We start from the raw sequence: 15197 nt of genomic DNA, 5'->3' as shown, positions 1-15197 counted from the left end.
TTCTAATTGTTAAACAAAATCCAATTTAAGGATAAAGTCAAAATTTGTCTAACAATTGAAGAAAAGTTACTTTAAAAAAGTTACTTGTTCCCTGCCTAAAGTCCAAACGGCCTATCTGTGACTTTCAACTGTCACATGACTGCTGATGGCTCCCACACCGGGAGGTGTGAACTGCTCTCATGGCAGGGATAATTGGCCTTAGATGTGGGGAGGGGGGGGGTGCTCTCCACCCCTTAATCGGATGGCATGGAGGTTGTGCTCAGTCCCTTGTTGAACTTCAAAGAGGCCTACCCTGTCACAAGCAGATGTAGCTAATGCCCAGGCCTGCACCCTTCTTTTATCCCTGCCAGCCAAACTGATCCCATCACAGTGTTGACATCTAGGTGTCAGATCCTGTTGGAGTGTCAAGACCGGCTTGATATGTGTGCTAGGGTTTTATATATAACATTTGAGGCTCACTTCAAAGGAGGGAAAGAGAATGCCAAAACACTCTGTGGAAGAGGTGTGGTGCAGCGGCCAGGGTGGCTGACTTCAGAACACCAGGGCTCACGGATCGATCCCCGGCACCAATGGCAGCTCAGCCCAACACCATGTGACTCTGGACAATAGCTTGCTTAATCTCCCCGATGGCCCCCAGCGCCTTGACACCCTTGGGGGTAATTGTTCATGCTTTACGAATACGGGTATTTCAAAATACCGGTAGGTATTTCCACTGTGGTTGTAGAAAATGTAGCTTTTGTTCTACCAGGGTTCTGTCTCTAAACTTGTTGGGGTAGAGGAAGTGGCGAAAACTGAATTTTTGTGTTAAATGTGGAAAGACACAAGGACCATAGTACCCTCCCCACACACATCCCCAATCTTCATTGCCCAAGTTTACTGTGGATAAAGACTTCAGCCATCTTGCAAATGCTCAAAGTGGTGTGGTTCGCCCCGGAAACCTTTACCACATTGGTTAATACCTTCCCAGGGGTCACTTCCAACCACTAGCCTGTGCCATATATAAACGTGTCAACTCCAGGTACCCACTTTAGAACACTCCTGCACCTGTGGATGGTTAGAAGAGGACTGAACCTACTGTCTTAGAACTAAAAAGAGCCGAGACAACTGGACCTCCTCTCCCTCTTGTACACAGGACAAATAAGTGGACTCCAAAGGTAATAAGACTGACCTCCTGTTCAAGCTACAGGGATACCAGCTATAAACTGACATTCCTGAAATTGTGCCGCTAATCAGTGGCAACTGAGCCTATACTGGACTCTGTCTGACACCCTGCGAGTCTCTAAGTGCCTCCCCTGATGTACTGTGGGGCTCTAGAAGTGTTCTCCTTTGGTGAATTTGGACTGAAAGGAGTAAAGTCTTAAAGTAAAATCTTCCACCAAGACGAACTTGGCTAGTGTATCAGACTCATGCTCCATTGCGGTCCGTGTCAAATTGTGCCTAGGTTCTGGCCTAGCATGACCATTGACTATCATTGGCACTTTGTGCTTCTTGACACTAGTCCTATTTAAAACTTCTAAAAATTAATATCTCTGGTTTCTCTTATTCGATTTTTGTCATTTGGCATCATTTTGACTGTAAAATGTTGCTTTATTTTGCTAATTCATCTGGGAGTGTTCGTGTTTTGCGTTTCCATTGTTTTAGTACTGCATAAAGGCTTTACACATTGCCTCCCATTCAAGCCTGTTTGTTCTGTGTCACAGCTACCAGGATGTTGAGCCCAGGTTAATTTAATGACCTTATTGATTCATCCTAAAAAGGATTGTGGTTAGTACCTGAGGTGGGTACCTACCCCCTCAACTAATAACCCAATTTCTTACATGCTGTTTCTGCCACAGGCTGAACTCAGGCCGGCTACCCTCCTACTGCCCGATATCTTATCTTCAGGCTGGACGGTCTGTGTGAGAACCCCTTTTTATGACAACAGCTGCCCCAGATAGTGGCTTCCAACCACTACAGCAGGTAATTGCCATAAAAATTAATTGGCGACATCCTTTTTTTTTTTTTTTTTTTTTTTTTTACAAAAAATATTCTAAAGAAATATTTTTATGTGAAATATAAAAATGTAATAAATTCCTTTTCAATTGCAATTGGTCACCATCTCTCTTGCCTTCCTGTATGCCTGACCCCTCCTCCCTCCCTTTACCTTTCCTTCCGGTCAGTACTACTCTCCCTCTCTTTTCCTACCGTCTCCTGTCTTCCTTTGCTTGCGTTCCTCCAGTGCTCTGCACCTTTCTTCTCCTGCTCTCCTCGCACCTCCAGTAGAGGTGGGCGAGCCACCGAAAGCTAGAGCCAGGCTCGAGCCTGAAGCCTGGCTCTGGCTCAGCTCGAGGTTCTGATATGCACAGCTCAAGCCCATAACGAGCTAAGCTTTCAAGTGGTGCCACTCTCGCTCTACCCAGGATGTGGCGTTATGGCCAGAGCTGCATATGTTGGAACAAGGGACCCAGGTTTGAGTCTCTGCATCGGCTCAGCGTCCTGTGATTCTGAAAGAATCACTTAATCTCCCAGTGCCTATAAACAATGAATGTGACCTTATCTAATGTAACTGGTGCCAAGAAAAAGCCTCCAATACCTTCGGTTCGAGTTGATGCTATACAAAACTACTGAAAATTGGCCAAACATGCAAAACCAGTAAATTAACAGAAAAGGAAAGACAAATTGATGCCCAAGTAGTGGCTGATTTCTACAAAGTGAAACCAGAAAACCTGGATAATTTGCGGCTTCCCACTTAAATTGTGGGATCTTAGGCGAATATTTTTCACCAAAGCTCTTTTATCTTCATTATCGCATACAAAGACACTTTTAAAGAGAGTTGAATACCAGTTGTACAAAAACCTATTGTGTTTGATTTAATACACTATAATGTAGCTGTATAATATGGAGCGTTTACATGATAACTGTCTTGCTCCGTAGTTCACTAATGTTTTATGTTTAAAAACTATCACTTTTAATACTTCTAACTATTGTGATCTAATGTCAATGTCAAAGGTGCCATGTGTTAAAAGAAATACACGTTTTTGAAATGTCGAAGAGGCCACATACTGAACGTGATATTTGTTGTATATGATTTTCGATGGCAACCATTTTCAGGGCTGGGCGCGAAACCAGTTTTAAGAGCCATGCCAGGCCCTTGGCTCAGCTCTCACTGTTAATGTGTTGGCTCACTCTCACTCACATCTAACTTCCAGTGCTTATCCACTCTCCCCCTTCTTTTCGTTTGACCTCTCTCCGCTCTTTTTCCCTACCCTCTCGCCTAGTATTCTGCCCCTCTCTTCGGATGCACTCTCCTCGCCCCATCTCGCGCCCCTCGCCCCATCGCCTCTTCGGGTGCCGTGGCAGTGCCGCCTGGATTAGGCACAGTCTCAAATCCACTCAGTGGTAAATGGATCATCCCCGAGTGCGCTGCTTCAGCAGGGAGGTGATTAGCTCAGTGACCTCCACCGTCATCGCAGGCCAGGGTGATTATACCTCACAGAAAGGCGCCTCGTCGCCCTCTGTCACTAGGGTGACCAGATTTTCAGAATGAAGAACCTGGACAGCCGCAGACATAAAAATAAGACCTATGGGGCCGGTATCACGGTCACAAAAGGACTACACTAAACATATTGATGGTCACTTATATATATATCTATCAATCATTGGCCACGCCCCTTTAGGAGACCCCCCCCCCCCGCTTTTTCATCCTACTTAAAGCCCTATATATATATATATACACACACAGGGTTTTAAGTAGGATGAAAAAACTGGGGGTGGGTCTCTTAAAGGTGCGTGGCCAATAAGATATATATATCATTGACCACGCCCCTTTAAGAGACCCCCCCCCGTTTTTTCATACTACTTAAAGCCCTGTGTGTGTGTGTGTGTGTATATATATATATATATATATATATATATATATATATATATATATATATATAGGGCTTTAAGTAGGATGAAAAAAACTGGGGGGGGTCTCTTAAAGGGGCGTGGCCAATGTAATTAAGAGCCTGGCTTAAAACAAGTCAGCTAAAAATCTGTGCCGACCGATTTGTATTTTGCTGTTTGTCATTGCATCCAGATATATGATACAACAAGTAACATCTTACCTACAACAAGTCAGTGCTATTGGCTTTGTTAATGGTTGCTAGTTGCATAAGATAAATAAGCAGCACTATGGCTTGTACATAATATTGAAAAAGGTTCCACTTAAAGCCCTGGTGACAGCAGGACAATGTTGCTGCTCCTGAGTGTCAAAAAGAAAAGGGAAATCCAGAGAGAAAATGACTCTCTTTAAAGGATTTTCCTTCCCCTACAACGCTCACCTGACATGCTGTCATGCCGTAACTTCTCCACTAGTGAGAAGTCAGCAGTGTGGAAAGCGCGCACTCATCCCCCTGTTGTCACTGCAGTCTGGGGGAAAAAACAAGCATTGGCATAGCCAATAGGTCTCGCCTTTGGGACCTTATAAGTGTTTAGCCATGCAAAAGTTGATGTTGTTGCACCAAGAATATTGTGCTGCATAACTAAATACTTATAAGGTCAAAACCTTTCGCGTGCAGGCTGTTTTTGTCCTTTGCAATTTGTTCTACTTTACTTATTGCAGTTAGCATTATCATGTCTTTAAGGAACAGGAGTCTTTAAAAAACAGGCCAACCTAGGACGCTTGACGTGCGGCTCCAAGGATTTCATGGGCCTTCTACTGAGATCACCCCCGCTGCTCGCCTTCCTGAACGGAGACCTGCTACTGATTACCTATCACCCCGGCACCACAACTACTCTTAGGGTTCAATTTGTTTTGTTTTGCATATTTTATTGATCCCAAGTGGTAAATGAGCATCAAGCGTGCAAGGGGACGATGGATTGTTTACTTGCATAAAAATAACCTTTCGAAAAGAGAAGATGCATGGCTCACACTTTTAGTGCTGTTCTGCTGCCCGAAGCAGATGGCATTCAGCTGCTATTGATCGGCTCCCCGCAGTGGCGGAGCGGCGCGCGGCTCGTCGTTTCAAGTGGATCTTTTCTTTTGGGGCGGGGGTGCCGGGCCCCATAGACAGGATGCTGACTCAAACCCCTGCCTCCTGGAGGAGGGGTCAGCCTGCCACAGGGAATCTTGGCTGTGACCGCAGAAAAACTTTTAAATGCGGAAGGGGGTTGGTTGTGTTTCTGATGTCCCGCGGTCTAGTCATTGACAAGGAGATGTTTGTTAATGCAAGTTATGCGTGACCTTGGGTGGCTCTGTCATAGCTACACAGCCCAGTTGTGGCATGGCTTTGATGTTTTAGACATGCTGCCTTGTGCAGGGGGGGTGTGGTGGTTCTCGCGCTAGATTGTATTGTGTTTGTTTAGTGTTGGTGAAGAGGGCAGAGGCACGTCTTTAGCAGCAGCCTGTTCTGTCTTCACCTGCATTGTCCAGTTGACACGTTACTTATATATGGATTGGAGATAAAGTCTCTGTGAAAACAATGACCAGCAAGGGTCTGACAAGTTGAAGCAGAAGGACTGACTGACTGCAGCATGTCCCCTGCTGTCTCCCAGGCGATGCCGCTTTGGGGGTAATACACATATGCAAAACTGACAAAGCTAAAACAAGCAAAAGGGTCGGGGTGGCGACGGCAGCAAGCACGCGAGTGGTGCACGCCGAAAGTTTAAAAAAACAACCGCTTAAACACAAGCGCGGCCGCAAAAGTTAACTGTTAACTGAGAGGGAGAGCAGGAGGTGAGCCTGTGAGTGGTGCACGCGGCAAAAGTGAAAGTGATCACGAGCGATGTGCGTGCACCATGACTAGAGAGGAAAGCCAAATGGCGCCTCTGCTCATCATTGTGCGCGTAACCGCACGCTCTATGCCACCCCAAAATCTGTGGTCAGACTTTTGAAAGCCCACTCACTAAATGTCTCGCCAGTGCAGCGCTGGCTCAGGCAAAACCTAAAAACGGACCGCCTGTGCCAGGGCACACAACCGAGGCCGACGGAGACCCGTTTCGAGGCCTCCTTTAGAAAACTGCCCGTGCTCAGCACCGGTGAGTCCCCGCACACTTAAAGCCCTGTATATGTATATGTGTGTATATATATATATATATATATATATATATATATATTCACTGAAAAAACCATAGGTTTCACACATGTTATAGTTAGCTGTACATTTCACTCGTAAAAAACCAATGAAATTCCCCCGTTATAGTTAGTGCAGGCAACTATAACTCACGCGACCGCAATCCTCTGCTGATGCTAATACTGTATTTAGACACTTATTTGCCCATGTCTTCTTCCATTAAATTTTAGCTATACATATATTACAAATATTTTTTTTTCATAAAGACACATATGTCATCAGCAGAAGATTGCGGTCGCGTGAGTTATAGTTGCCTGCACTAACTATAACGGGGGAATTTCATTGGTTTTTTACGAGTGAAATGTACAGCTAACTATAACATGTGTGAAACCTATGGTTTTTTCAGTGAATTTGCAAGGTTTTTTAAATGCTAATTCCTAACTATAACGTGTGTGAAACCTATGGTTTTTTCAGTGAATTTGTACGGTTTTTTAAATGCTAAGTTACTTTACGCCATTCGTGGCGTTGCGCGCCCAGTTAACGCAGTTCGTTCCGTGCGCGCACGGTGCGCTTCGCGCACCGCGCGCCCACTTTACGCAGTTAGTGCCGTGCACACACGGTGGTCACGCGGTGCGCTGCGCGCACCGCGTGCCCACATTATGCGGGATGGGCCATGTACGCACGATGCGCTTCGCGCACCGTGCGCACATGGGGGACATATTATGCGCATCTTTTTGAAATGTATTCTTTGTTAATTTTATTGTTGTTATATGCCGTGCACAAATGGTGCCCTTCGGTAAGCGTAATGGCGAATTTCCGAAAAAAAAAAATTTTTTTTTTTGGGCTTGAGGGTTGTTTGGGGACCCCTATATCAATGCTGGGTGGTTAGGATGTGACGAAACTGCCTCTTTAGCCATTTTTTGGCTTCGTTTTTGCTGCCCAACTCAGAGAGCGAGAGAGAAAATGGCGGCCGCCGCTTCCTGGTTTCGACCGATTCGAATGTTTACTAAGATCTAAGAGCCAATCAGAATCGCGCTCGCGCACGCCACCGTACGCGTACGGTAAGCGCACCGTAAGCGCACCGTAAGCTGGCTCAGATATATATATTGATTTAAAGGCTATTTTCTCAGAATCTACTGAACAGATTTACACCAAACCTACAAAAGGCACTTCCTTGACCTGAGGACTAGCTCTCTGCCAAATTTCAAGTAATTCTGTTCAGCCGTTCGGGCTGTAGCTGTGTCTAAAGGTCCTATGGAAAAATGCATGGGAAAAACGCGTTTTGGGACCCCCTTTTATCTCAGCCCCCGCTTGACGAATCCCCCCGAGACTTTCAGGGTAGGAGCGGAGCGTAGCGCCCCACCTATTTTGAAAAATTCACGAGGATTCGTCGACCGGCGCCAAAGTTATTCAAAATAGAATGTTGCGGATTTCCTATGGAAACGTGGTCCTAACTATAACTACCTACTGGCGACCGCCAGTAGGTAATATATATATATATATATATTCTCAAAATCCGAATTGGATCCTCTTTCGACGTTGGCGCTCCTCATGTAGCGCGGTGCGCATCTCTTCGGCAGGATCCAGCCGATATCTATACATCAAACTTAGTCTCTCAGACTAAGAAAGAGCGCACTCACTCATAGATTTTTATGTAAACGGCTTTATTTTTCTTGCCAAGCCCAACGCGTTTCACCTCTTCCAGAGGCTTGATCACGGGATCAGATCACCTGACAAGTACCTTTCTTTTATGTTTAACACGCATTTAATTCCTGTTCTATTTTATCTAGTGCATTGTGGTTAGTGAAGTATTTTAAAGTGGTATATATTAAGTGCTTTCTGTCAAGTGAAATTAAAAACTGTTGTACTGTTGTATACACACACACACACACATACACAAGCACACAGTCTATCAGCAGGTGGCTTTTTAAACGGCTCAGCCTATGTTCCTGTGTTAAGAAGAGAGGGTCGGAGGAAAGGTGAGCCGTACCTTTGAAAAAAGTGTCAGGACGCCGGGACAGTCCATGAAAAACGGGACCGTCCGGGCAACTCCGGGACGTCTGGCCATCTGTCACCCACTGTCATCCCCTGCCCCGCTTCCTCAGGCGTCTGTTACGTCCCTAAATGCCCTTTCCATACGCCTTCTCTTCATCTACGTCTCCATATTGCACTTTGCCATGCCAGCTCTCATGCTTGTGTTTCCTTTCACTCTTCCTCTGGATGCCTTTCTTCCCAGTTTATTCATCTGCATCTTCTTTGATGTATATATGTCTTTTAGTCTTGCATCTGTCCCTCTCTTGCCTAATTTCTTACTTTCCCTCCTTTCTTCGTTTCAATTCCTCACAATCTTCTCTGGAAATGTCTCTCTCACATTCTAAGAATCAAGATCTCGCTTGATTCTGCCCTCCCTCCTACCCCAACTTTTCCATACCCTTACTGTTGCTTTCGTGCGTTTATTCCCTCCCGCCTTCTTTCTTTCTCTCCTTGTTTTGCTTCACCTGCCACCTCTTACCTCATCATTTTTTTCTCCTTTCCTTTTCTCGTTGCAATCATTAGTCTTTCTTTTTCTTTCTTTTCTAGTCAGTTTCTCACCTTCCCTGTGCATACTAAGCTCTATAAATCCTATTCTCATGTTTTAATCTCCATTTCATATCGATGGAGCACGGCTATCTTCTCCGGAATAGTTCTAGCCCAGACTCCTACGTGAATGCACAAATGGGCATTTTGTCGGGGGCTAAAAAGTGTCAGAATCTGAACGCATTTTTGTCTGGGGCACCGCAGATCTTTGCAACATAAACTAACGCAAGTGACACCGCTGCTGACAAATGTCTGCCGATGGCTCTCCATTCACGCAAATGAACAGCACACGCAAATTGAGCGTGAGTGCGTGTGCACTTGTGGCTCCCACGCACTATGGTGCAGAACACGGGACCCAACCATAGATCTATCATACCCATTTCTTTGATTTGAACCAAACTGCCTTTTAAATACAATTTAAATAAAAATTGTGGGTGGAGCTGGATTTCAGGCAGTACAGGCTATTGGCCATGGTTTTGTGGGCAGTAGGTGTGGTCGGTCTCTAGGGACATGGGAGCCTGCTTTATGTGCTAATGTTTGCAGGCAGGTGCTCTTTTGGGGACATCATGGAATGGTATGTAAAAAAAATGTCCCCTCATACATCTCCGTTCACATCAGACATATCACTGGGTCCTTCTGATCTTTAGAATTGTTATGTACATATTACATTTAGTTAGGCCTTTGTCTATTCCACTGGTTCATGGTGGTACCCTCTACAAGTGGCCTCTCGTTCACGACAATGGGCCAGGATGAGAGTTAATGGGTTAATGCCATTCATGGCAATTGAAAATGGAAGATTATTCTTCCTGAAATGTCAAGGTACCTCACGGGAAATATATTGTAGTGTTTTAAGGCTCTTGCAAATAAAGTACATAGCAAATACGACTTTGATCTTTTTAATGCATTTTTTTTTAACTGGCAAAGTTTGCAAAATGTATATTCTTGCCCTTTGTGGCCTTCGCATGTTTCTTAGCCTTCGTCCGGGCAAGTTTTATTGCTCGTTGCGAGATGATTTTTCACGCATACTGGGATCATTTTCACTGGGATAGAAACCAGCCCTTCTAGAAAATGCAGACTGCTTTTTCTCTGCACGTTTAGCTTTTGCAGAGCTTTCATATGCACAATGGCAATGCATGCATCAATTTTCTCCATAAGTTTCCCTTTTGCGGAACTTTTCTGGGCACCATTGCATAACAAGCATTGGCATAGCCAATAGGTCTCGCCTTTGGGACCTTATAAGTGTTTAGCCATGCAAGAAATGCATAACTAAATACTTATAAGGTCCCAAAAGCGAGACCTATTGGCTATGTCAAGCGGCCGTGCGGCCACGAAAGTGATCGCGATCAAACATCAAAGCTGCCACGAAAGTGAAAATACTCGCGTCAAGCGCGGCCACGCTCATGCACTGTAGGTCTAGGCTGGCCTGGTAGCACTTTTTGGAGCCCTCTCAAAAAGTCTCACCAGACCAGCGCATGCGCTGGGTCTGGCGAGACCTAAAAAAGAATAGGAGATAATGACTGAGCTGCAAAGCGCTACAGAAGAGCTCATGCACAGAGCCACCGCCCCTGCGGCGAGGGAAGCTCAGAGCCTTTAATCCGTCTGTGCTGTGAGCTGTAATCACTTGTGGCAGTCACGAGAGGATTTCAGCAGCCCCCGTTATGAGGGTGGGGTTAGAACTAGCAGCAACCAGCGACTGACTGCAGCACCCCGCAAGAGGGGACAAGGACTTTGGGTGTCCAGTGCCACGACCCAAGATTGGCCCACCTCATCACTCAATCAGGAAAACATCTAAATAGAATCTGGTGCTTTTGATTGGACGGCCGCACAGAGAGGGGACCAGGACTCTGGTACCAGGAGTGCCTGCAGCGTCTGAGAGCCATGGCTTGAATGTTGTCTATCCGCGCCTCCATGTGAAGGGTCTGACCAGAGCTGCAGAAGTTGAAGCCTTGAGGTGTTCTCCAACGTCATCATCGCACATGCGTGCCTCGGGATCGAGGCCTCCTGAGTTGTCACAAGTGGGAACTAGAACTTGAAGAAATTTAAGGTTCCTGTGGTTCAGTGCTTGAGGAAGAGCCAAGGCTTGTGGTGTTCACGGACTGCAACTTCGCACAAGTGGGATCCAGGATTTATTGTATCTCCAGCATTGCAGAACTGTGGAGCCGGGGGCTCAAGGTATTAAATATGGACGCCCAGTATTGCACGAGTCTGGGATTTGGGTTTTTAGGTGTCCTCAGAATTGCATGAGTGAGGGATCCCTGAATTAAGGTGTCCTTGAGCTGCAGAATCACGCAAGGGAACACAAGGTGGATTTCGGAATCTTATTAGTGGAGCCTTGCCGTGAATTGGAATCTGGACTTGGTGAACCTTCGGCTGCAGCATTACGCACCGCACCCATTGCCTTAAGTCTTTCCCTTGGATGGTTTTCTCAAGCCCCCAGCTTATCCTTCGGAAGGACCACTTGGTATCGAGAGGGGCAAAGGGCAGCAGCAGCATTACCAGGTATAGACGCACCATGGAGTAGCTTGGTGAGGGAATGTATGACACTGTGAGGGCCCTCCACAAATGTTGGCGGTACACGACATGCTTAGGGTCATGGGATGCAGCGAGACGGGTTAACATGCTTTACACAACTCAGAGAAATGGTGTTGGATAGTGCAGCCTTGGGTATCTAGATGTCATATCTGTGTGAGAGTTGGGCAACGTAGCTCAGATTGGCCATGGGGTCAATGACGGAGAGAATATAATGGGCACATAGCAGGTCTATGTAGGAGACAAATGGGAGGTCACATGTGATGGTTTTAAAAAGAGGGGGCTCAAGATTAATCATTTTTGGGGGATCAAGGGAAGTCTTACCTATGAAGAGGGTCGGATGAGGGGCACGATCGATTACTAGCAGGTAAGTGTGGTATCGAGTGCTTCTTATGGCACCTGGTGGAAGACACTAGGATGTGACCGCAAAATGCTTAGATGGTGGCGTACAGAGATGAAGCAAAGCAATGAAGACAGTGGAATGGAAAATAGCTCATTATGTGAAGAGCAATGCATGACAATCATGATAGTGAAATGAATGCAGAGCTCTGAGGACAAAGGAGGTCTTCAGTGGGGAGCAGTGGAAGTTATGACAACACTGTGCGTGTCCTGTGGGGGAATGTGCAAAGGGATTTCTTTGGGAGTACAGCTGAAGGAGCAAACCATACCTGTTCCTCATGCTGTGCCTTTGCATGAAAATACAGTGCATGGGGATACATTGTACTCTTTAAGGAAGATGGTCCTTAATTTAAGGGTTAGTTTTCTTGTTGCCGCAGTTCTTCACACTCCTTCCCATAACCTTTCTGTGCTCCCATTCTGCAATTCTTTCATTAATCTTCTTATGGCGTTCCTTCCTCCACCCCACACTGACCCTGTTCTTCTCACTTGAGGTACTCCCTTCTGTTGCCATAAGTTTTCTAGACTCAGCTGTACCTCAGTGCTCTTTGCCACTGTACTTGAGTCTTTCTGCAACAGCACTTCCTTGTTTCCATGATGTTTCCGCGGATCCTCACTTGGATTGATCATCCAGGCTTCTTGCCTTGGTGTTTCAGTGCTACTTCCTACAGTTCAGCCATGTTTCTTCCATGCTGCCTCCATACTCGCTCTTTTCTACCCCTTTCTATGGTTCTCCGATCATTCCAATAGGGCTTATCCTTTGCAATAAAATGCTCTTTCGTTTGGTGATCCTCTGCTTTTCCACTTAGACATTCCATGCTCTTTCCTTCGGTGCCCACTTTCTTATCCCTGCAGAGCCCTTACGCTTCTCAGCATGGTGCCTATATCCACTGCTTCTTAAGGGGCTAGCATGCATCTTACCTTCCTGCCACCACTCTTGACCTTACCTTGCACCCTTGGTCCTTTCTGCAGCATTTCCAACATTTGTCCTTTGGGGTCCTTCCACTTTTCTTCTTTTTCACATGCATGCTTTCCCCATGAATCTCCTGTTTCTTTACCGTGGTATTGCATTGCTTCTTGTTATGTTTCTATTCTCCTTTCTTTAGTGCGTCTTTGATTCAGATCTCATTGATTTAGTGCCCCTTATGTAGTGGTCCATTCTCATTTCTTTTGTATTACCATCTTTTTTCTCACAGCACTGTATGGCCTTTTTTTTGTTGTTTGCAGGATTTTTTGGTGTCTTCATATTCCTTCTCTTGTTGTTTCCACAAACCTCTCCCTCGTGGGTCATGTATTTTCTGTTGATGTTTTAATACTTCTTCCCATGATGTCTTTGTTTTCTGACTAGCTAGTTCCATGTTCCTTTCTTTGGCGTTCCAAAGCCCCCATTGAAGACACCATGCTCAAGTCTTTAATGCATCTTTGTCTTTCCCCAGTGTGTGCATGCTTTCTGTGCTTTTCCCGTTCTCATTCCTTGGTGTTTTCATTCTCCTTCCCTTGGTTTTTCCATTCACCTTCCCTTGGTTTTTCCATTCACCTTCCCTTGGTTTTTCCATTCACCTTCATCTAAACCTTCCAGGTTATTTCCCTTGGTCTTCGCGAACTCTCTATCCGTTTATATCCTATCTGACTTTTTGTGCTCTTTCCCTTGGTGTTTCCACCTAGGCTGCTTCCATTAATGTGTGTATGCTCCTTCTCTCTGCGTTTGTGCTCTCCTCTTGGACAGTTTCCCCTTTTTCTGTCCTCCTTTGTAGGTTGCGTACATGCTTTGCATGGTTTTTGGCGTTGGTGTAACTTGAGGTTACTATGTTCCTTCTTTGATGCCCACATTCGACCACGTGCTTCAATTCTCTTTGTTGTTTCCGCGCTTCTGTTGGTGATGTCAATTCGACAGTCATGTTATGATTATTATGGGCATACACGTTGCTCTTTTTGATTGAATGCTCCTTTTCCTACTTTGTATGTGTTCATTCATGAGGTCTTTCTATGCTCCCTCACTTTATGTTTCTACATTTCTTTCTTATGGTGTTTTCGTGTTCTGTACCTTGTGCTTGCCTTTTTCTCTACCACGAGTTCCCAGGCTTATTCCGTCAGTAATTCTGTGTTCTGCTACTTGTAATGTTACTTATAGAATGCAGTGTCGGCCAATGTTTGGCCTCTTGATGTGGGGGTTCTGGGTTGTTTGTTTGCTGAGTTGTGCTCCATGAGTCATTGTTCATATCTGTCTGGTTCCATGCCAGCCTGCCTCAGTGTCAATGTCAAAACCAAAGGGGATGATGGACGGAGTGTTGAACATTGCAAGCACTCACCCCCAGTCAACTGATCTGGGTTCAATCCATCATCATTCTTTAGCTCACTCCGCCACCCCAGTTTAGACATGGCCATATGCAAATCAGTCTGACCCTGTGCCTCATGGGAACAGTCCAGCCCGAACTGCCAAGCCATGTCTTCCCTGGACCGGAAACAAGCACCCTAGGACCGGTTTTGGGTTCATAACCCTCATCAGCCAGGCTATCTTGAATCCAGTGGCAAAGTAAGCAAGGGACCCACGTCTGGGCATACCCTGCTAACTTAGGGCGAACAAAGCAAAACCAAATGGGATGATGGACGGAGTGTTGAACATTGCAAGCACTCACCCCCAGTCAACTGATCTGGGTTCAATCCATCATCATTCTTTAGCTCACTCCGCCACCCCAGTTTAGACATGGCCATATGCAAATCAGTCTGACCCTGTGCCTCATGGGTACAGTCCAGCCCGAACTGCCAAGCCATGTCTTCCCTGGACTGGAAACAAGCACCCTAGGACCGGTTTCGGGTTCATAACCCTCATCAGCCAGGCTATCTTGAATCCAGTGGCAAAGTGAGCAAGAGACCCAACTTAGGGCGAACAAAGCAAAACCAAATGGGATGATGGATGGAGTGTTGAACATTGCAAGCACTCACCCCCAGTCAACTGATCTGGGTTCAATCCATCATCATTCTTTAGCTCACTCTGCCACCCCAGTTTAGACATGGCCATATGCAAATCAGTCTGACCCTGTGCCTCATGGGAACAGTTCAGCCCGAACTTTATGTTTCTACATTTCTTTCTTATGGTGTTTTCGTGTTCTGTACCTTGTGCTCGCCTTTGTCTCTACCACAAGTTCCCAGGCTCATTCCGTCAGTAATTCTGTGTTCTGCTACTTGTAATGTTACTTATAGAATGCAGTGTTGGCCAATGTTTGGCCTCTTGATGTGGGGGTTCTGGGTTGTGTTTGTTTGATGAATTGTGTTCCATGAGTCATTGTTCATATCTGTCTGGTTCCATGCCAGCCTGCCTCAGTGTCAATGTCCACATCACCCCATCACTGTCCCTGTGTCTCGCGGTGTAAGATTATGAGTTCCCACCCTTGTGTTAATCCTTTCATATCCCAGTTTCAATGTATCACAATCTGTGTCTGCCTAGTCCAGAGTCAGTGTCTCTCTGTTGTGGTGCCTGTGTCTCCCTACCTCAGTTCTGCCACTTTTCTGTCTCGCTCGCTCTTTTTCTCTCCGATGTCCATGTCTCCATGCTTTAATGTCCGTGTCTCCCTGTCCCGGTGTCCATGTCTACTTACCCTAGTGTCTTATGTCTTCCAACCCTAGTGTCATTGTCTCCCTGTCCCAATGTCCTTTGCCTCCCTG

The 15197-nt window shown here is 45.9% G+C and overlaps 1 protein-coding gene across 1 annotated transcript in view; it reads left to right on the top strand.

Moving 5' to 3' along the window:
* Nucleotides 1-10284: 10284 nt before the first annotated feature.
* The window catches only part of CNGB1 (cyclic nucleotide gated channel subunit beta 1), a 958531-nt gene continuing 953618 nt past the window's right edge, over nucleotides 10285-15197 (top strand). The window contains exon 1 of the mRNA XM_085637063.1: nucleotides 10285-11108. The gene's annotated coding sequence lies outside the window, so the exon portion shown is untranslated. The remainder of the gene's footprint in view (nucleotides 11109-15197) is intronic.

This window comes from Triturus cristatus, chromosome 12 (genome assembly GCF_964204655.1).
Source record: "Triturus cristatus chromosome 12, aTriCri1.1, whole genome shotgun sequence".
Classification (NCBI taxonomy): Eukaryota; Metazoa; Chordata; class Amphibia; order Caudata; family Salamandridae; genus Triturus; species Triturus cristatus.
This window is presented reverse-complemented; position numbering and strand designations above follow the sequence as displayed.